The sequence below is a fragment of the Haemaphysalis longicornis genome, unplaced genomic scaffold (assembly GCF_048455015.1).
Source record: "Haemaphysalis longicornis isolate Haplotype H1 unplaced genomic scaffold, Haemaphysalis longicornis Haplotype H1 scaffold_1, whole genome shotgun sequence".
NCBI classification, from domain to species: domain Eukaryota; kingdom Metazoa; phylum Arthropoda; class Arachnida; order Ixodida; family Ixodidae; genus Haemaphysalis; species Haemaphysalis longicornis.
The window spans coordinates 135,408,917-135,431,046 of record NW_027526203.1 but is presented as its reverse complement, the minus strand read 5'-3'; the positions used below and the strand labels follow the sequence as shown (position 1 = coordinate 135,431,046).

Here is a 22,130-nt window from a genome sequence, read left to right as displayed (position 1 = left end):
TTTCCTCCGCATGGGCTGGGAGACCTTCCACGGGCGAGGTCCGCATTGCTACGGCTTTTCGGCGATTGGTATGGGTAAGGCGACGGCGACTGGTTGAAACGGCCTGGACCACGGTTTGTTAGAGAGAGTTACTAGTCGATCTCACGGGGTCGTTGGCCAGGGAGAGGGAGAGGTGCGTCGACGGAGAATCCTCGCAAACCTAGCCTCGTGTAAGGGCAGTGGCGGTAGATGTGGTCCGCCTCTCCGCAGTGGTAACACAGCGGGCGATTATCGGGGGTTCGCCACACCTCGGTCTTCCTTGGCAGGGCGGGTAGGGCGGGTGACATGCGGGTGACAGGGGGTAGGGCGGGTGACATTGTGAGGCGGTACGGCGGAGCCTCTTGACGACGTGTTGAAACATGGCGGGGTCGACGAACTGCCGCAGAATAGGTCATAGCCTCTGGCTCGCGGAGTGCTTCGGACGGCATAGAAGTTTCCAAAGCCTGCTGTACTTCTTCCCGGATCACGTCAGTCAGGGAAGCGACTTGAGGTTGTGGCGTCGTCGTCGGGAAACGTTTCCGCAGCTCCTCCCTCACCACGGCACGGATGGTGTCGCGTAGTTAGTCGGACTTAATAGCGCCAGCACCAATCGTCTCCAAAACCAGCGCATTGATGTTGCGGTCGTACTGCCTCGTTCGTATTTCGAGCGTCTTCTCCATCGCAGCGGCCTCAGACGCGAATTAGGACACGGTCTTGGAGGGGTTGCGAACATGGCACGCGATGAGCTCTTGCTTCACACCTCGCAGCAGAAACCGTAGTTTGTTTTCCTCCGTCATTTCTGGGTCCGCACGGCGAAAAAGTCGCTTCATCTCCTCGATGAATATCATTACCCCTTCGTTGGGGTGCTGCGTTCGAGTTTCCAGCAAAAGCGCTGAGGTTTCTTTTCTGCCCATGGTTGTAAAGATCTTCAGGGACTCGCTTATGAAGAGAGCCCAGTTGGTCAAGGAGCTCTCGTGGTTCTCGAACCAAGGGCGACCTGAATCTTACAAGTAAAAGAAAACATACCGGAACGTTTCTGCGTCGTACCACCTGTTGAAGATCCCGACGCGCTCCGTTTCTGCAACCATTCTTCTGGATCTTCTGCGGGGGCTCCTCGGAAGGATGGCGGTTCTCGTGGCTGCTGCAGGACGATTGGTGATGTTGCTTCTTGCACCATGGTGGTAGGTTACAGTGGTCGTTCTTTTGGGTCTGTCTGGCAGGAGACCAAACTCGGGCGGGAGTCCTTGCAGTCGGCAGCTGGCTCTAGTTGGACTGGCTTGGTGGCTTTCAGAGGTTGTTGGAAGCATAAATGGTGCGTACCCCGCACCTCCACCAGATGGCACGTAGCCAAAGACGATGCAGCTGTCTTGAAGAAAAATGAAGTTTATTGAAGCGAACTTGTGCTCCCCTAACAACTCAAAGAATGCACAGGCGGCGAAACAGCAGTCAACAAAGTTACGTGTAAAGACTGGTGTCGGAGATTCAAATGCCGCGGCATCTGCTCAGCGGGAATTTATCACTCGGCGCGAGGGTTTTTGGAACAGTCGAATTGTATCCAGAACACTGTAGATCAACGAAGATTATTCTAGGCTGTTCACGTTAGTTCGGAACACTCCCCCTATCAGAAGAGATAACACATGCGGCAAAGAAAGAAAGAACGGAACTTGCGCCTCCCTTGGCACTCACAACACCGATAACACAGACCGGAGCAGCCGGGCGGCAAAAGCAAAGCACAAATAAACAAACCCAATTCATGGTTCGCGGCAATATACCATACGAGCTGGATGGTTGTTTGGTTTGTGCATTCTTTGAAATCTGTGGTGCTGTTCTGGATTGTGAATCTTGTTGTGGCCTAGCATTGAATGTTTGTATTTGTATTGTATTTGGAAATACCGGTATTGGTATTGTGTGGCTGCATAAATGCTTGTTAGTTGTTTTTTGATGATATTATGTCCATTTTAGTGATTTGCCTGTGTTGGTGCACCTTTTCAATCTATCGAGATTATAAATTTTATTGTTGCTGGGCCCGACTATTGCATGTTAAAAATGCTTGTACTAGTGTTGTACAACAGTCTGTGTTTTGGAGTGTTAGTTTTTTTTAATTTTCTGTGGCAGAAAACCTGCATCACTGCATACTTTTTCTTTTTGTACCCAGGACTAGGCAGTGGCTACGGGTCCAAACACTCTGATGATCCTTTGTATTGTATAATTTGACAAATAAAAGAAAATGAAATGAAATGAATGAACACAAAAAGCACAAACGTCGGGCGCGCGATCAGTCCATGATAGTAAAAGTGCGGCGTACAGCAGTGCCGCGGCAAGGCAAACCCCGCTCGTTTCCGATTGATGTACGCCTCAAGAAGGAATGAATTCGAATTGCGAAGCCTATCACGCACACATAAAAAGAGGCCACGCTACGTTGGCAGGCGTTGAGAAAGCTTTACGTAGTTAGCCGTCACGCGCGGCATCGCATCGACCCCGCCATGAAGGGAGGCGCTGTGAAAGTGCCGTATTCGTGTGATGAAAGTGTATCGTAATGTTACAATTATACTTGTCGTACCCTGAAAGCCAATCGCTAGATGTCGTCTCATCGCAAGCTGGAGTCGTCTCGTCGATCCCACCACGAAGGTAGGCACCGTGAAATGTTGCTGCAGTCGCCGCACACTGCCATTGTCGCTTGGGCTCCGTCGCAAAGGCAGGCATCCCGAGACGGCACCGTAGCCGTCACGCGTTCTAAGGGCATCGCAAAGTTACCGTAGTAGTATCAAGCTGCAGTCGTGATACTTCCGACTTCATGATACTTCATGATACTTCCGACTAGGCCAAGTATCACTTCGTGATACTTGGCCTACGTGATACTTCCGACATGAAAGAAGAATCCTATATATAGTAGAACTCCGCTCTTACGTTCTTCAGTGCTGTGTTTTCCCGATTGCTGCGTTGTTTTTCTCTATTCCCGGCGCAGCTCACATACAGTGTCATCTATTAAAATCCTCACGGTTACGTGGTGGCTCAGAGTACGTTCCCGGATCATTCGTCGCAATCTGACACTTCGAACCTGCCCGGGCATCATGCGCGGACCGCCGTTTTGACGTTTTAAGAGCCTTGGCCAGGCTTGGCTACGGAAGTAGCTGTAGATAGCCGCACGCTGGTGCGATTTGTCATCAATAGATGGCCCTATGTTGCTCTATGCTATCACCATCATCACTACGCTTACAACGGAGGTTTCACTTAGGAATGCCGGAAGTGCGGGTTCACCATAAAAGCAGCACAGCAAGAATAGCACGTCTTCTCGTCGTAATGATGCGCTTCAAGCTTCGAGAACACCGTCGAAGTTGCAACCGTGAACTTTGTCGTACCTAGATGGCGTCGCGAAACCGGTAGGCGCTTTCCCTTCAGAAAAGGCTTGACGTACTAGACGCAGTAGACATGCAGTCAGCGCGGATGAGATTCGACATCGCTAGAGACCTTGCATCGCCACGCGTGCTGTTTTTCAGCCATCTCAAAAAGTACGAATCCTACATTCTAGACTTTTCTATGGTTGCAATGCCACAGTTGCAGAAATACATGGTTGCAAGTCAAAAATGCACTTCTTTCGTTCATTTTTGAACGTTTCCTCAACGCTACGTTTTCCAGGTTGTTAGATTTTGTTTTCCCGCTCAGGTGAAAAACGTACGAACGGGGTTCCACTGCATAAGGCACTCAGCGCACTTCAGTGGGCGGAATTTTAACATCGGATGAGGAGAAGGTAAAGTCATTCCCACAGTGAAAACTCGCAACAACCATGCTCCTGATAAGATGGGCGTTCGGTTGAAGAGCCGCTGCCAGGATGACGGCATTCTTTAATACGAGAAAGACTAGGACTACAATCAGCGACCTTGCTCACTCATCAACATCTCCAATGTACACCACAGATCTTTGTTCCCAACGTTACTGCATCTTTTGGGTATGGCAATTGAGAAAAAGTCGAATGCGCTGACGTCCTGGAGCCGGTTCAAGATAGAATTCCTGAAAAATTCCCTACGGTTGTTCGAAAGAAACGGGCTGCGACCTTGCCGCAAATGCGAACGCAATACCCCAACGAACGTGTTGTTGTGTTCGTTGAAGAAATGATGAGGCTGTTCCGTCGCCCTGAAGCTCGGATGGCGGCAGAGAAAAAGCTGTGCTTCCTAATGATGGGTGTCAAAGACAAGCTGTTTGCTGGGCTCGAGCTTCATCCTCCCAAAAGTGTCGCTGAGTTTTCGTCCGAGGAGACTTTGGTTGAGAAAACTCTTAACCTGTGAATAAACCCAAGACGCTACGACCGACAAGTTAACATGTTCACAACTAACCCAGGCCGACTCCCTTGGAGCCTCATCAGATTCCTTGCGTGAAAAGTGCTGAAACGTGCGGCACCACCGCTCACCACCCGTTTCAATTTGGCGCCGCGGCGTCCTGGAAGCCGACGACGCGCCTCCGTTGCTATAGCGACGGGACGCATCCGCAGAGAGCGGTGGAAGTGCGATCAAGTGCGAAACATCCCCCTCGCGAGGGGCACAATCAAATGCAGAGCATTTCCGGGGGCGCACGACGTTAAGTAGTTTGCGTTACGTTAATGTTGTTGCACTTGTGGCAACTGCTGACGAGAGAGCGCTCGTCAGCAGTAATTTGAATGAGTCAACGATATAAGGCGCCTTCGTAGCGTCCCATTCTGTGTCGGCTTTGTGGCGCAGTGGGTAGAGCACCATGGACATTGCGTTCCGCCCGCAGGGTCGAGGGGTCGAAACCTGGCGCCGGATAGTATTTTCTTTTATATAGTGTAGGGGGAGGGGTGCGGACTACGACTACGGACGTCAACGCGGGTGACATCGTGAGTTACTGAAATGGTGTTCATTTAAAAGCAGGCAGCAGCACTCAGTTGCGGTAAAGGGAAAAAATGAGCGACGCAAGCCAGGCCACTTTCAGACAGCAACATGTGTCACCCCGCTTCACAAACTTTTCGCCTTCTGCAGGGCAGCATTTCCTTTCATCCGTCATATCGGCGTTATTCGTGCGTCGCTACGGTGAACTGGTGGCACACCACTCTGTCTGTGCACACCTAGCATACAGCTCATACGTATGCGCTGTATGCTAGGTGTATATGCTAGCCTTGAAATCTCTTGGACGGCCATATTGGTTTTTTCGTGGCGCCACCTATAGCCGCTGAAAGTAGCGAATACTCTTCATACGGTTTTATGCATTCTGGGGGGCTACCTAATGCTTGTTATGTTTTGAACATTGAGAGTGTGCATGTAATTTATGGAATCTTAGTGTAAGTAATTGAAAAAAAGACATAAAGAAGGTGTTAGACCATCGTAAACACCGGTTAATTGTTTTAGCTTATTTTCATGCGGCAAAAAGAAGCGAATATAAATTAACAACCTGTCGTAAAATATAAAAAATTGTGTGCTAAGGAATCTAAACGAGGGGTTAAACAAAAGTATATTGATGTAAAATCTTTAAGAATACTTGGCGAAGATCAAACATGGCATCAATCAAAAAATAAATTCACTGCTCCAGATTGTTGCCCATAACTCATGTTAGGTGGAAATAAAAATATAACGGCTGTCGCGAACAGGCAAGCACCGGATAATTTAGTCGCCGAAACGTTTGCGCACGGAATGTCCGTACACCGAAATGCCCGTGCACCGAAGCGCCCGTGCACCGAAGCGCCCGTACAGCGATATGTCCGCACACCGAAATGTCCGTACACCGAATTTTACGCCGAAAAACAACCTACACAGAAATGTCCTAAACCCGTCTGGAGTTCGTCCGGTGCTCCCTGAAAAAATTCGCCTAGATGCGTTTTTTTAGGTTATTTTCATCTCCGGATAATCTGCTGCCGGAGGAGTTAATATTCGTATAATATACATAGTTCGATGTGACTTTTAAATTTCTTCCTTAACTTCGCCCGTGGATTACCCAACGCTATATTTTAATTTAAAAACTTAATTGTAACGTTAATGTAACGACATGTTCCAATGTTCGGAGTGGAACTGAAACGCGTTCCTTTCGCAATAAAGGAACTTGTAACAGGAACTCGCTTCAAAATTGAGAAGGAACGAGGAACGAGCTTTCGTTCATGTTTTAGAGGAACGTGTATAACACTGCTTTGAAGGCCCTGTTTTAGCATGCACTAAAATATCTTTTAGATCCCTATTTATCCGGTAGGTAACCCTTGGTGCTTCCTGGAATGTCTTTTTAAGTCGGTCATTACTGGCTAAAAGGGGGTAGTATGTCCGGAGGAAATAGTATTTCGTATTTCCGCAGTAACGACCGACTTAAAAAGACGTTCCCGGAAGCATCAAGGGTTACCTACCGAAGAAATAGGAATCTAAAAGATATTTTCGTGCATGCTAAAACAGGGCCTTCAAAGCAACCAGTCATAGCCAGCTGGTCCCTTCCCAGATGCAAGACTTTCTGGCACCTGCAGACAGACCGCATTGTAAAAACACCGCCAGTAATTGTGTTCACAAGAATAATTGAAGATTTACGTGCACTTTATCCAACATTCTGTATGTTAGAATGATCAATGTGTCACGAACAGTATATAGGCGAAACGAGTCAACCTACGAGCCTACGTCTTAACGGTCACTGGGCAGATGCTCTTAGTAAATCCTCCATGCCTGTAGCGCAGCATTTCAACCAACCAGGCCACAATTTTCATGACCTTAAGTTGTATATAGTTCAGTCAAACTTTAAGTCTCCTAGGGACAGAAAATACCGATAATCCTATTTAATTCACAAATTCAACTCCATGGAACCTGCTAGAATAAATGCGTCTATGGGCAACCTGGAATCCTCGCGATACTCGCAGTGAATACAACAATAGGCACTGTCTTGCTTGTACCTTATGCAAAGAATATGACCCCTTTTGTCTTCATTCCTTAGCTTCCAGTTTAGTACGCGCAGGCATCCCTCCAAACTTTTCCCTGGAATTCCATTTTATTCTTATTTTTCTCCGTCGTTTTTGCTCCGCTTTGTCTTGCGCCCCGTACGTTTCCCTAACTTTATCTTTTCGTTTTTGAGTTTCAGCAAAGGCCTGTTCCAGGAATGTTGCTGTTGGCGACACGTGCCATTTCATTTGTGGGGTTATTGCTTTTTCTTTTGTGTGTGTGTGTGTGTGTGGTTTTTCCTCTTTTTTTTCCTTGACCTAGTTTTTTTCCCTTCTATACCTGTTCTTTTGATCTGCGGCTTGCAGATAGCTTATGATAGGTTCTCCTCCCACCACCTGTTCCGCCTGCGGCGTTCATGAGAACCCTTCCGTAGGCCGCGCCGTGGGGAACAAACACCCTCTCATGCTTTCTCGAAAAGGATTTCACGGAATATCAACCCCCGGCTGACTTCCCTCTTACCGACTTGGGGGATCATACTATACAATCTGCTTTCCCCCTTAATATCTCCGCCTACATACTCCCAAACCAATCCGCTTTCTCAGGTCCACTTCTTCTCTCCTCTTACATGGGGACCTACCCCTATAGAAACCGTGCCAGCCAGGCGAGGGTTTGCCCTGATGAAGGCAAGTCTGTTATATATATATATATATTCAGGGTGTCGAACCGAAAAAAATACCGGTTCGGTTACGGTTCGGGTTCGGATGAAATAATTTCGTTCCGGTTCAGTTCCGGTTCGACAAAATCACGTGCCGAACCGGTTCGCGAACCGGTTCGATGAGTTGAATTGTCACTGAAATTAGAAAAAAAAACATTTAGTAGTTTAAAGCGACAGTAAAGTCAAAACACAAACAAAAATTCAAAATGCTGCTGTTCCCCAAGGGCAGTGGCGCAATTGCAAAGCAAACTTTAAATAATCACGAGATATTAGAAAAACAGATGGAGTGGTGACGATTTACTACCTACTTTCTCGTCCAGACTTTATGTTGTCCTAGCGACTATTCATAAAGCCACCGCCAAGAGATATGACGGTGGGATATATATTCTGCCCTTTCATTTTTTGTTGAAATCGCAATCGTCGCTATGGAATCGCCTATCACGCTTACCTTGAAGCCTTAAATTTAGGTCTGCGTACTGGCGTGTTGAAATATCAGCGCTTAATACCAATGGCGCACATTTTTTTTATATTTGTAACAAAACAGAAAAACCCTACTACAGGCACATAAATACTACCAATGAATTAGATCATTTGGTCACCCTGAATAATTTCTTAGCTCTCACCCTATCGAATGTGTTAGCCACACTTTTGTTAAAAGTAAGCTTTAGTTAACGCTCAGTCACTGCATTATTGCTCTGACCACTGCAATTCCTTTTGCGAAAGCTATACTGGATGTGTGCATTACAATCAGTATGTCATCGTACCGCCTGACCCCCGGCCATCGTTCAAGTGTGCTACATTGCGTAATCTTATAACAGATTATGCTGTTACAAAATGAAAGGGAAATTTTACGCGCGGAGCATGAGAAGAACTTTTTTGGGTAGGCGCTCTTTAATTCGTCCACAGCAGTACTCCCCTCTGACCTGCCTCGGTGGCTCAGTGGCTAAGGCACTGCTGAGCGCGAGGTCGCGTGTTCGATTCCCGGCCGAAGCGGCCGCTTTTCTGATGGAGGCGAAAAGCAAAAACGCCCGTGTGTACGAAACTTCGGCGCATGTTAAAGATCCCCAGGTGGTCAAAATTAATTCGAAGCCCTCCACTACGGCGCGCCTCATCGCCTGTGCTGGGTCGGCGCGTTAAACCCCACAATCAAATCAAATCAGTACTCCCCTCCGGATCGAGTAGCAGTAGAAGTAATGTAGCGAGTTGGGCAGTCAGTACAAGTGCACCTTCGAAAAAAAAGCAGATCTGAAAGAGAAAAAACTGCAGAACAAGCAGAAAAGATGATCGCTCGGCGAATGGGACAGTGTGAGGTACCGGCCGTCCTTTCTGCACGTGTCATCTGATTTATTACTGTTTCTGCTTCCAAGACAAGGTCGAGGACTGCAGTTTCTTGCCAAGAGATTAAGTGCGCACCTCAACAGTTTTTCCTGACATATTTGTTGTTATTTGTACTTGTAAAAAACGGAGCTTGTCCACTGTACTGTCCTCACAAATGGTCGTGGGTAAGGGACATCGAAGCCACTTGTGGTCAGCATCAAGCGGTTTAGCCACTGAGCAGCTCCTGCGGTCAAATTTGTCAGATATTACAATTTTCAGGTGTCGGACCTTTTAAACAAATTATGAAATGGAAAAGGTTTGCACACATCGGGCTTTCGCTGCTGCACACTGGAGCACTCCTGCAGCCTAATTTCTCCACTAAAGTTGCAGCTAGGGAAGGGCAAAGTCGTTTTATATCCCCTGCAAGCTGCGGAGAATGACATTTCCTTTGGTCAGCTTCCACTACGCTCGCGCTTCCAGCAGCAACAGACCATTGATACATTGGTGCTCATTCATTTCCCTTGTTGTTACATAGAGCGTGATAGTGTTCAATTGTCTGGAGGGGGAAGTGAGCGAGCAGGTACGAAGTTGATGGTACGTGAAAGAAAAAAAGCCTGAATTGCATTGACTGTGCAATGTCAACAACAGAGGGTCGAACCGTTTCGGCATGAACCGGTAACCGTTATTTCTTTTTTCGGTTCAGTTCCGGTTCGGGTTCAGCGTGCTCAAAAAATAACGGTTCGGGTTCGGGTTCAGTTCCAGCAAAAATACCGGTTCAGTTCCGGTTTTCGGTTCGGTTCGGTTCCGGTTCGACACCCTGATATATATATATATATATATATATATATATATATATATATATATATATATATATATATATATATATATATATATATATATATATATATATATATATATAACTCGGGGAGAAGGGGACCTTCTTTTCAACCCCCGGGATATTAAAAAAAATGTTAACTTCATTAACCGTAGTAAAAAAAAAAGAGCCTAACCACACCCCTATGCCTACTTTGGCGTTGTAGACTGCCGACCTATCTTTCTGTATTTCTTCAACGAGCCCCTCATTTCCTTACTATATATATATATATATATATATATATATATATATATATATATATATATATATATATTTGACGCCTTATCAAGGCTTGAGGGAGAACTGGAGCTTTGCAAGACGCAACTGGATTCTATGAGCACGGTAATCCAAACGCTGGAAAAAAGAATAGATGACGTCGAAAACAGGAGCCGAAGATCGAATCTAATCGTGTACGGACTGCCCGAAACAGAAGATTAGACCTGTGGAACGCTCGAAGAATCAGTAAACAAGGTCGCTATTCAGGGTAAGCTTAAGCTACAGCCCATTGCGATCGAACGCATCCACCGGCTAGGCAGGCCCGCTCCTAACAAAATCAGGCCAGTTATATTCAAGCTTCTAGACTCGCGACAAAAGGCAGCCATACTATAGAATGGTAAGAATCTTAAAGACACCGATTACGCAATTGGTGAAGATTTCTGTCGTAAAACTCGGGAAATCGGAAAAAAAGCTTTGGGAAAGTGCGAGGGCAAATCGAGAGAAAAAGGAAAAGGTTGCCTTAGCTTTCGATAAACTGTACATAAATGATCGCCCTTTTGTTTGGGATGAGGAGAAAGAAGAAAGGGTGCCATTAAACAAACCAAAAAACGACCAAGTGCCAAGTCGCCCGAACACTCGGAGTGTAGCGCAAAGGAAAAAAATAACACTACTCAACGTGAACGCCAGAAGTGTTCTTAATAAAGTGCAACCGCTCGAGGACATGTTACTGCTTTATGAACCTGAAATTGTAGCGATTACGGAAACCTGGCTGTCACCAAATATTCTTGATGATGAATTTGCTCCCCCGAACTACGCTGTTATCCGAAAAGACAGACCAAGTCGTGGCGGAGGCGTGGTGTTGCTAATCCGATGTTCAATTTCTGATACTTTAATGCCCCACGTTCGGGAAACTGAAGCGGTGTTCTGCAAAATATTGTGCAATGGTTCAAGCTTGGTGACAGGTTGCGTTTATCGGAGCCCATCTTGTGGTGCCGAGTGTTTAGTTGCCATTCATGATTTTCTTCAACAGCATGTTCCTAGATCTGCAGTCATGCTGATGGGTGATTTTAATCTTCCATACATAAACTGGACAAACATGCGTCACACCTCACCCAGTTCAGAGGCTTTAATCGATCTGATGCTAAATTTCAACCTCCGCCAAGTTGTTTCCTGCCCGACGCGTTGTCAAGGAACAGCTACCATATACTGGATCTAGTCCTTATAAGTAGCCACCTAAACCCTGACGACGCCCACATTGAAGTAGTCGAGGGTATATCTGACCACAGAGCACCAATCTGCAGCATAACACTTGATTATGGCTTACGGTTCGAATCGACAGTAACTCCTGTCGCAGACTTCAACAAAGCCGACGACGCTAGTGTGTTAACTTTTTTGGCTCATGAATTTTACGACTTCATCGATTTGGCCCATAATCCCTCCACCACTGTGAACGCACTTTGGCTACGATTCAAACACATTGTTTCACATTGCACGAAGAACTTCATTCCATTACGGCTTACGCGGCCACAGAAAAAGAATCCCTGGATTACAAGAGGAGTTTTACACGCAAAGCGAAAGTTTAAACGCCTCCGGAAGGCAGTAAAGCAGGACGGGGGGCATACGAAAGTGACAAAATTACAATCTTCCATTGCAAGTTTCAAGAACACAACCAAAAAAGCAAAAGATGATTATTTTAATATTACGCTGCTGTCATTTATTACTGGTGACCCCCAAAGATTCTGGAAACATTTCCGCCCTAGGAAAGCAGGCCGTCCCACACTACCATTAGAACAGAAAACAGATAAATCTAATGCTTACAACAACTTTTTCCACTCGGTATTCACCAAAGGTAACGGGAAAACGCCTCAGTTCCTATCGCCTAATAATGATACAATGAACCCAATAAATATGACTGACGAAGGAATCTGAACCCTTTTGCTTGAGCTAGACCCTAAAAAACTTCGGGGCCCGATAACATTCAAAAGGCATTTCTTCGGCGATATGCAGAATGGTGTAGTAAATATCTGGGCCTGGTTTTCCGTAAATCTTTCTCGCTGTCACAGCTTCCACACGACTGGAAAAAGGCCAAAGTTACACCAAATCCGAAGTCGGGAGATTGCGACGACCCTTGTAACTGTAGACGAATTTCGTTAACCAGCACATCGTGTAAAATATTTGAGCATATTATACTAAAACACTTAACAGTTTTCTTGGAAACAAAGGGCATCCTGTCACCTTGCCAACACGGATTTCGCAGCAGATTATCAACCATTACGTAACTAACAGAAGTTGTTCATGACCTAGCATTGTCTATTAACAACTGTTCCCACACTGATGTAATATTACTAGACTTTTCAAAGGCGTTTGACTCCGTATGCCATAATAAATTAATTGCAAAGCTCCGGCGCACAATCGGGGACGGACCACTAACACGTTGGATAAGAGAATTCTTGAGTGACCGTTCACAGTTTGTCATATTTGAGCAAGTGGCGTCTGAAGCCATTCCTGTTATCTCTGCGGTAAAACAAGGCTCCGTTCTTGGGCCACTGTTATTTCTCATCTTCATTGATGATGATGATGAAGTTGAGGTTTAATGGCGCAACTCTCATCTTCATTAATGATATCACGAAGAACGTTTCCTGTAACATAAAGCTATTCGACGACGATTGCATTGTTCATAAAGAAATTACCAGTTATTCAGATCACCCTGAGCTGGCTGATTCATTAAACCATTTTGCCCAGTGGTGCACCGATTGGCAAATGTCGATTAACCTTAAGAAAACTGTGTGCATGAGTCTAACAAGAAAGAAATATCCTGTAAACTACGTTTACAGTATTAACGGCGAGAGACTTGAAAGAGTGAATCAACACAAATACTTAGGTGTAACAATTACTTCACAACTTAGATGGGATGCACACATTGACAAAATAATTTCAAATGCGCTGGAAAGCTGCTTTATCTTCGCCGATGTCTTCGAACGGCTCCACAATTTACTAACCTTCTAGCCTTCACTACCTACGCAAGACCGGTTCTAGAATATGCCAGTACAATATGGTTTCCCCAAACAGTTACTATCGTAAACAAACTTGAAAAAGTACAAAGGAAGGCAGCGCGATTCATCTGTATAGATATAGGCGCACTGATTCCACGACGAATATGTTATCAAGCTGTGGCCTTCCAAGACTCGCGGCTAGAGCAAAACAGGCGCGCCTGAAATTTCTTTTTCAGTTAATTCACAACCATTACAAAATCGACACATCCAGATACATTCTCCTACCAGAATCCCACACAACCCGTCATACCCACCCCCATACCCTAAAAGAATATTCTTTCCAGAACGACACCTTCAAGAACTCCTTTTTTCCCCTAGCTATACGAGAATGGAATAGTTTAGACGCCTCCGTTGCTAACACAAATTCGCTAAAGGACTTTGCTTAAAAAATAGAAAATGCAACATCTTAGCCCACCGTGCCTTCGTTGGTAGATGCATTACAGCCTCCTGTTGAACTGTTTGAGTGGCCGAGGACTCTACATGTGTGCAGTTATTTGTAGTGTTTTATCCCTTTTCATGTAACATTCCTTTTATGCTAGCGTTACTGAGGTTTGCAATGTGTTTTTATGTATTTCCGGCTACAAATGGGTGTTTTGAAATAACGAGTTTTTTGTGTGTTTATCCTTTGTTCTGTAAATAGTTTTATGTACAACTATGCTGAAACATATATCGTAATCTGCTGTGTATACTTTAAAGATCAACCGCGATTAAGATTTCAGTTCTTCTTTCTTTTTCTTACCGCATTTTTCTGCTGTTTGTGTAGACTACGTGTATGTAAAATCTGCAAGGCCAGCTGCTATGGTCCCAAAAAAAGACTGGCCGTATTGTGAACAAATAAATATATATATATATATATATATATATATATATTGTGGGAACGCGACCTTAGCGCGTTCCCTTTGGTTCGGCTTCGCCACACCGCTTGCTCCTCGCGGGAACTTGCTCGGCAAGACGTCGGCGAGGGGGATCTACCTCCTCGCCGTAGGAGTGTCTTTTAAGCCGGCGAGCGCGTCCGGGATGCGAGCTGCGGGGGGAGTTGGAGCTCGGGAAGCGAGGCGTCAGGACGTGCCTAGCGACCTCCTTCCTTCGAGGATCGGGCAAAAAGGAGGGCGACAATGGCTGCCATCGGCGTCCCAGCGAGGCAAACGCGAGCGCGCTGAGGCGGCGCCCCGGCGATGACTGTTGTCGCGGTGAGTCGAACCTCTCGATTCCCTCAAATTGCCCGGGCGAGGAACTAGATCCTCGCCGTCAACCAGCTAGCCTGCATGCTCTTTGAATGTTTATTATCCTGTAATAAATGTCAATGAGCGAAAACACTTGTCGCTTCCTTTGTTCCGGTGAGCCACGGCCCGCCGCGGCTGGCGCGGCACAGCGCGCAGCCGCGGGGTGGGAGATAGCTTGCTAGCGGGGCGAAACGAGAAGACAAAGACTGGTTAGTCTCTCTCGTCGCCGGTTTTGCTATTGCAGGGAAAAGTAAACCAATCTATTTTAACCCCTCTATAACCCCACATCTGGCGCATCAACGTGGGGCTGGCTCTCTGAACATGGAACATGTCTTTGTTCGGTGTGAGAAAAGTTCTTTGTCCGAACCTGACAAGTGTTACTGCTAGCGTGAATCAGATCGCTAGCGGAGACAGGCGTACTTTCTTGAGTGCGGAGTGAACGTTGCTACATCGTGCTAGAACATGTGAGCACCGAGTTTTCTCAGTGCGCCGTTTAGGCGGGACGTTTCTGCCGCGGCAAATTGAGGCACTGAAATTTTGATGTCCAGCACCCATGACGCGCTAGGGCATAAGGCCCGCGCTGTAATTGCAAGCCCGAAGTGAGCGAGTACGGAAGCTGAGTTGTTTGGCCCGATTTTCTTTTCTCTGCTGTCTCTTTTATCGACTCCGGGAGTCGGGCTCTGGGAGCCGTGTGGCCAGGGGCCACGGGTGCCGTATGGGCTGTCTGGTATTGCGGCTCGGCACGGGGCGTTCCGACATCGCGAGATGCGATGGGCGCCGCCGCTCATTAAGCTGTTTGTGTTGCAGCGAGCGGGTAGGGCCGACGACAAAGCCGATGTCTCCTTCACGGCTGTGCGAATGGGGCAGTAGAGCAAGCCTCTGCGTTGCCGGTCGTTGTCAAAGATGCGTATTGCCCGAAGGCTTTTCGGAGCCGGCACCGCGTGGGAGAGGGCACGACCGAGGAGGACGTAGCTCGGGAGCAGACGGACGGGAAACGGCCCCTCTTCTCCACTGAATGGCGGGGTGCGTGTCGTCGGAATGCTTGTTTTAAGTGGTTCTGCACGTAGCAGGGGAAGATCTCCTTCGCCTCGAGAAAGTGAGTTTTTGTGCGCTGTCGGAAACCGCCTTTTGACAGCCGCAATTGTTTAGCGTCGTGCCACGCGGCCGATGCTGAGGAATAGCATTTCTTCCTTGCCTGACTTCATGGCTTGCGGGAATGCCGATGTGATACGCAATGCGAGTTGAGTCACCCAGGCTTGCTTGCTACGCGATGTCTGTGATGCCACCTGCTGCTCCGGGTCGGCGAGTGTTCGAGAGCTGGGGACCACTGGCGGCTGCCCTGGCGTGGCAGCTACTTGGAGGCGGCCTAGACGCGGCGCCGTGGGAGCTCCCTACGGCTGGTGTCTTCCTCCATGGAGGGCGTGTTGGTGCGGGCGGCGCCGTCGTGTGCTTCATGGCTTGGCGTCACTTCGGTGCTGGGCCGCACTTTGCGGTCGCGGGGCTCCTGGACCTGCTGATACGTCCTTGGTGCGTCCGGGCTGACAGCAGCAGCTGTACGGACGTCATCTATCAGCGCAGTCGCTACACTTGCTCGGGCTGGCTTCAGCACTACGCTTCGACACCCTGGCCTGCTGTCTTCGGCCAGGGCTGGACGGGACCTGCTGATCCTCACCACTGACTGACAAGAGCGCCAGTGCGAGCAACGATGCTCGTGTTGGCCTGAGCTGTGCTGCGCTACGTCGAACCTATGGCTGAGAACTCTGCGGCCCCCGTTGCATTGGGCCAGCTGATGCCTTCTCAGCGGGTCTTGACGAAAGCAGCCCCGGACACCGCTGTCGACGACAAGACTGCATCTGTGCATGACATGCGTGTTCGAACAACCTCGGTGTTACCTGCGACACCTGAGCGTAAGATTGTGCATGCGGCTGACGATGCATGTTTGATGACGGCGAGTGCGAGGACAGCTACTACGCGGGGGCGAACCTTCATGTTCTGTATAGTGTTACGAACATTGCGTTTAGATGTCCCCGTGTGCTATTCTTTCCACCGTACGGAAACGTTTAAGGTTGGAGGGATGTGGGAACGCGACCTTAGCGCGTTCCCTTTGGTTCAGCTTCGCCACACCGCTTGCTCCTCGCGGGAACTTGCTCGGCAAGACGTCGGCGAGGGGGATCTACCTCCTCGCCGTAGGAGTGTCTTTTAAGCCGGCGAGCGCGTGCGGGATGCGAGCTGCGGGGGCAGTTGGAGCTCGGGAAGCGAGGCGTCAGGACGTGCCTAGCGACCTCCTTCCTTCGAGGATCGGGCAAAAAGGAGGGCGACAATGGCTGCCATCGGCGTCCCAGCGAGGCAAACGCGAGCGCGCTGAGGCGGCGCCCCGGCGATGACTGTTGTCGCGGTGAGTCGAACCTCTCGATTCCCTCAAATTGCCCGGGCGAGGAACTAGATCCTCGCCGTCAACCAGCTAGCCTGCATGCTCTTTGAATGTTTATTATCCTGTAATAAATGTCAATGAGCGAAAACACTTGTCGCTTCCTTTGTTCCGGTGAGCCACGGCCCGCCGCGGCTGGCGCGGCACAGCGCGCAGCCGCGGGGTGGGAGATAGCTTGCTAGCGGGGCGAAACGAGAAGACAAAGACTGGTTAGTCTCTCTCGTCGCCGGTTTTGCTATTGCAGGGAAAAGTAAACCAATCTACTTTACCCCTCTATAACCCCACAATATATATATATATATATATATATATATATATATATATATATATATATATATATATATATATATATATATATGTATATATATATATTTATATATAAGGGTTGACAGTCAAGAAAATCTCGGATAGCAAAGGGGAGAATGGGGTAGGTCATAGAAACAGATGAAAAATTTTTTGAGACAGAAAGAAAGTGGTGAAAAAATGCTCACTGGGTGGGATCTGAACCCATGACCTCCAGAATACGCGTCTGGTGCGATGACCACTACGCTACCAGCGGGGCTGTCACCCTCTCGGGTATTTATATTAAGGTAATGTTTGTTTCCTGCACTTGGGGACGGTAGCCAAGGTCCCCTTCACCCCGAGTAGTCCGAGTGGCGCTATATATATATATATATATATATATATATATATATAGTATAAGTAAAGAGTCGGATACACAGCAAGAACAATAACAAACAATGTTTACTTACGTAGCGGCAATGGGACTTGCCTTCATCAGAGTAAAGTTACATGATTGTGGTGTCGCAAACATTGAACACATTTCTTATATAGGTTTGCATAAAACTGTAAGAAGGAATGGAAAATGTTTCGCAAATGGAGAGTGTGCATACAGTCAGGCTACGCCTACGTTACAACATCAGCCAACAAACAACAACAAAAAAAAAAAAAAGGGGGGGGGGGGGGGAGCAAGAGAGAGAAAAAGGGGTCGTGTTAACAATGCAGCGTTCAAGGTTGCACCATGACGGGTCAACGTATGCCGCGCGGGCTGCAAGTTCAGACAATGGGGGAAAATGGTCAACCGCGGTTTGTAAAGAAAGGGAAGAGTATACAGCAAGGTATTCAGTGGCTGGGGAGACTGGTTCTAGGGGAAGCGAAGATGGGTGTGCCCCCAGCGGATGAAGAGAATAGATAGGGGGCACAAAAGAGCATTTCACAGAAGCTAGCAATCGAACAGGAAATAGGTAGGGTCACAAAAGGTTAAACATGAATAGATCACAAAGAGTTAAACATTCTTAAGTGGTGGTGGGAACGAGGCCTCCTTCTCCCGGACAAATGGCATTGTTGAGCCGCATTAAGCTAACAAAGCTGCTGTATTAGGAGAGTTTCTGCGAATTCTGATGGCAAACTCGAGGGTAGGAATAATGAACATAGTTATAAAAATTATGAAGCCGCTAAGTTTATTCGAGGGATAAGCACGTTAGTTTTCCGTAACTTTCATTAATTCCAAGTGTGGCTGACCCAAACTTATAAATGAGATAAGATTCCCGAACCTCGCGGTCGTGGTGCGTTTTGAAGGCGGATTCTAAAATCGTTGCTTTAAGATGATCAAATGCATGCCCGGGACTGTTCACATGTCTTGACAGGGGCAAATAAGGGCAGCTTTTTGCATGAGAGCGGTGATTATTGAACCGTATTCGGAAGGGCGTTTCAGTTTGGCCGATATATTGTTGCCTACAAACAGTGCACTCTAGAAGATATACGACATTAGCGGAGTCACAGTTAAAGTTACCTTTTATATTTACGTAGTAGTCTGAAGCCGTGCTGGTGGCGCGCTGTGTAGTGGTCATGTGTGGGCATACTTTACATCGGGGTTTATTGCAGGGCATGCAGCCAGTAGTTGCCGGTCGGTTGATACGAGAGTTAGTGAGAAAGTCCCCTAAATTCTTATTACGCCGGTAGACAACGCGTGGTGGTTCGGGGAATATGCTTTTTAAGCGGTCACTTTGCATTAGGATATTGTGATGTTTTTTTAGCACGGTTGACACTCTTGGAGCGGAGGATGAGTGGGTTAAAACTAAGTTAGTTTGCGGATTCCCGTTCGGGGCTTTCACTACGGCCCATTCACTCCGAAAGAAAGAGGAACTACTTAGTCAGGGACTAAGCAAAAGAGAGTTGAACCTTTTAAGCAACTACGAGTCTAAGACGGCCTCCGCCATATCCCGAACAAAAGCCCGAAAGTTTAACCGAGATAAGATTTCTAACACTGGCCACATGCGTAAGAACCTAACAAGCTCCGGCACTAGTAACTGCCCCAACTCTGACAATACGGCCGATAATGTCACTACGACTGTAATAAATGCTTCGACTACTGCACCCCAAACAGTTCAGTTAAACCACTGTACTAATATTTTTCCCTCGCCTGCCGTCACAAAAGAAAACCTTACCGGGAATGTAATGAACCTTTCAAGCATAACCCTCTCCCCAGCTCAGATGAACGTCTTGTCAAAGGGCCTAAACTTTTGCCCGGCTACTGGTGGTTTTGATGAATTTCAACTTTTTAAGGACTTAGATAACTTCGCCAGAAACATGAGGCTACGAGAATACTTCTACGATCAACCCGCGACGGAAGAAGCCCGCAGAACCCTACCTAGCTATAAGCACTGGACCCCTCCCACACAGCGTGATAGTTGCCTCGACATGTACATCAAAGCTGTCCAACGCGATGTGCGAAAAGCATACCAAACACAAAATTCTTTCCGCCACAACATGACTACCAACGAAAAGAAAGCCCTAGAGGAACTCGCAAGCTGTCCCGACATAATTATTAAACCTGCCGACAAGGGAGGCGCAATCGTAATCCTTGACAAAACCGACTATGTTAACGAGGCCAATAAGCAACTATCAGTATCGACGTTCTATAAAGCACTACCCAATGATCCCACTCAAGATTATAAGCAAATTGTCAAAGATAAACTTGCTGAGCTTGTTAAAAATAAAACAATAAATGAAACCACGGCTCGTTCCCTGATCCCCTTAAGCCCAGTAGCCGGTAAATTCTATCTTCTCCCAAAGATTCACAAGGTGAACAACCCAGGGCGCCCCATTGTTTCTGGCAATGGCACTGTTACCGAAAACCTCTCGCGCTATGTGGATAATCTCATTTGCGACATTCCGCCCAGCTTTCCCTCCTTCATTAAGGATACCAATGACTTTCTCTCAGACATCTCAAAAATTGAAATTCCTGATAACTGCCTTCTAGTCACCCTTGATGTTGCGTCACTGTATACTAACATCCCCATGAAGATGGCATCGCCGCTGTATCCCTTGCGTATGAGCAGTCATCGTGCGACAAACCTATCGATTCTTCTGCTCTCCAAACATTCCTTAGGCTTATTCTTGAACTTAACAATTTTGAGTTCGACGGAGTTCATTACGTGCAAGTCAGCGGAACGTCAATGGGAACTCGAATCGGACCTAACTACGCTAATATCTTTATGGCTCACCTCGAATCAAACTTTCTTGACACCCAAAATTTAAAGCCAATGTACTATAAAAGGTATATTGATGACATATTCATGATCTGGCAACACGGTGAGGCGGAACTCCTCACCTTCATTGAGGCATTTAATCTAGCCCATCCTAGTATTTCCCTTGCTCATTCCTATTCGGAACACAGTGTAAACTTTCTGGACGTCACCGTTACTACCTTCCAAGGTCGGCTTCAAACTAAACTGTATAGAAAACCGACAGACACGCGGCAGTATTTGCACTTCCGAAGTAGCCATGTCAGACACTGCAAGACAGCAATACCTTACAGCCAAGCCCACCGATTTAGGAGAATTTGCTCAAACCAAGCCGACTTTGACTCAAACTGTCGAGAACTCAAGTCCTCCCTCCTGAATAAAAAATACCCGGAAAAAGTTATCGACGACGCTATTGTGCGAGCCAACCAATTAGACCGTAACGAAATCTGTAAGAAAAAAGCCCCGAACGGGAATCCGCAAACTAACTTAGTTTTAACCCACTCATCCTCCGCTCCAAGAGTGTCAACCGTGCTAAAAAAACATCACAATATCCTAATGCAAAGTGACCGCTTAAAAAGCATATTCCCCGAACCACCACGCGTTGTCTACCGGCGTAATAAGAATTTAGGGGACTTTCTCACTAACTCTCGTATCAACCGACCGGCAACTACTGGCTGCATGCCCTGCAATAAACCCCGATGTAAAGTATGCCCACACATGACCACTACACAGCGCGCCACCAGCACGGCTTCAGACTACTACGTAAATATAAAAGGTAACTTTAACTGTGACTCCGCTAATGTCGTATATCTTCTAGAGTGCACTGTTTGTAGGCAACAATATATCGGCCAAACTGAAACGCCCTTCCGAATACGGTTCAATAATCACCGCTCTCATGCAAAAAGCTGCCCTTATTTGCCCCTGTCAAGACATGTGAACAGTCCCGGGCATGCATTTGATCATCTTAAAGCAACGATTTTAGAATCCGCCTTCAAAACGCACCACGACCGCGAGGTTCGGGAATCTTATCTCATTTATAAGTTTGGGTCAGCCACACTTGGAATTAATGAAAGTTACGGAAAACTAACGTGCTTATCCCTCGAATAAACTTAGCGGCTTCATAATTTTTATAACTATGTTCATTATTCCTACCCTCGAGTTTGCCATCAGAATTCGCAGAAACTCTCCTAATACAGCAGCTTTGTTAGCTTAATGCGGCTCAACAATGCCATTTGTCCGGGAGAAGGAGGCCTCGTTCCCACCACCACTTAAGAATGTTTAACTCTTTGTGATCTATTCATGTTTAACCTTTTGTGACCCTACCTATTTCCTGTTCGATTGCTAGCTTCTGTGAAATGCTCTTTTGTGCCCCCTATCTATTCTCTTCATCCGCTGGGGGCACACCCATCTTCGCTTCCCCTAGAACCAGTCTCCCCAGCCACTGAATACCTTGCTGTATACTCTTCCCTTTCTTTACAAACCGCGGTTGACCATTTTCCCCCATTGTCTGAACTTGCAGCCCGCGCGGCATACGTTGACCCGTCATGGTGCAACCTTGAACGCTGCATTGTTAACACGACCCCTTTTTCTCTCTCTTGCTCCCCCCCCCCCCTTTTTTTTTTTTTGTTGTTGTTTGTTGGCTGATGTTGTAACGTAGGCGTAGCCTGACTGTATGCACACTCTCCATTTGCGAAACATTTTCCATTCCTTCTTACAGTTTTATACAAACCTATATAAGAAATGTGTTCAATGTTTGCGACACCACAATCATGTAACTTTACTCTGATGAAGGCAAGTCCCATTGCCGCTACGTAAGTAAACATTGTTTGTTATTGTTCTTGCTGTGTATCCGACTCTTTACTTATACTATTTCTGCGCGCTTTGTGAGTTTATCTTTCTCTAGAT

The 22,130-nt window shown here is 47.0% G+C and overlaps 1 pseudogene; it reads left to right on the top strand.

Moving 5' to 3' along the window:
• The window catches only part of LOC144152644 (uncharacterized), a 54,671-nt pseudogene that overhangs the window by 18,961 nt on the left and 13,580 nt on the right, over nt 1-22,130 (top strand).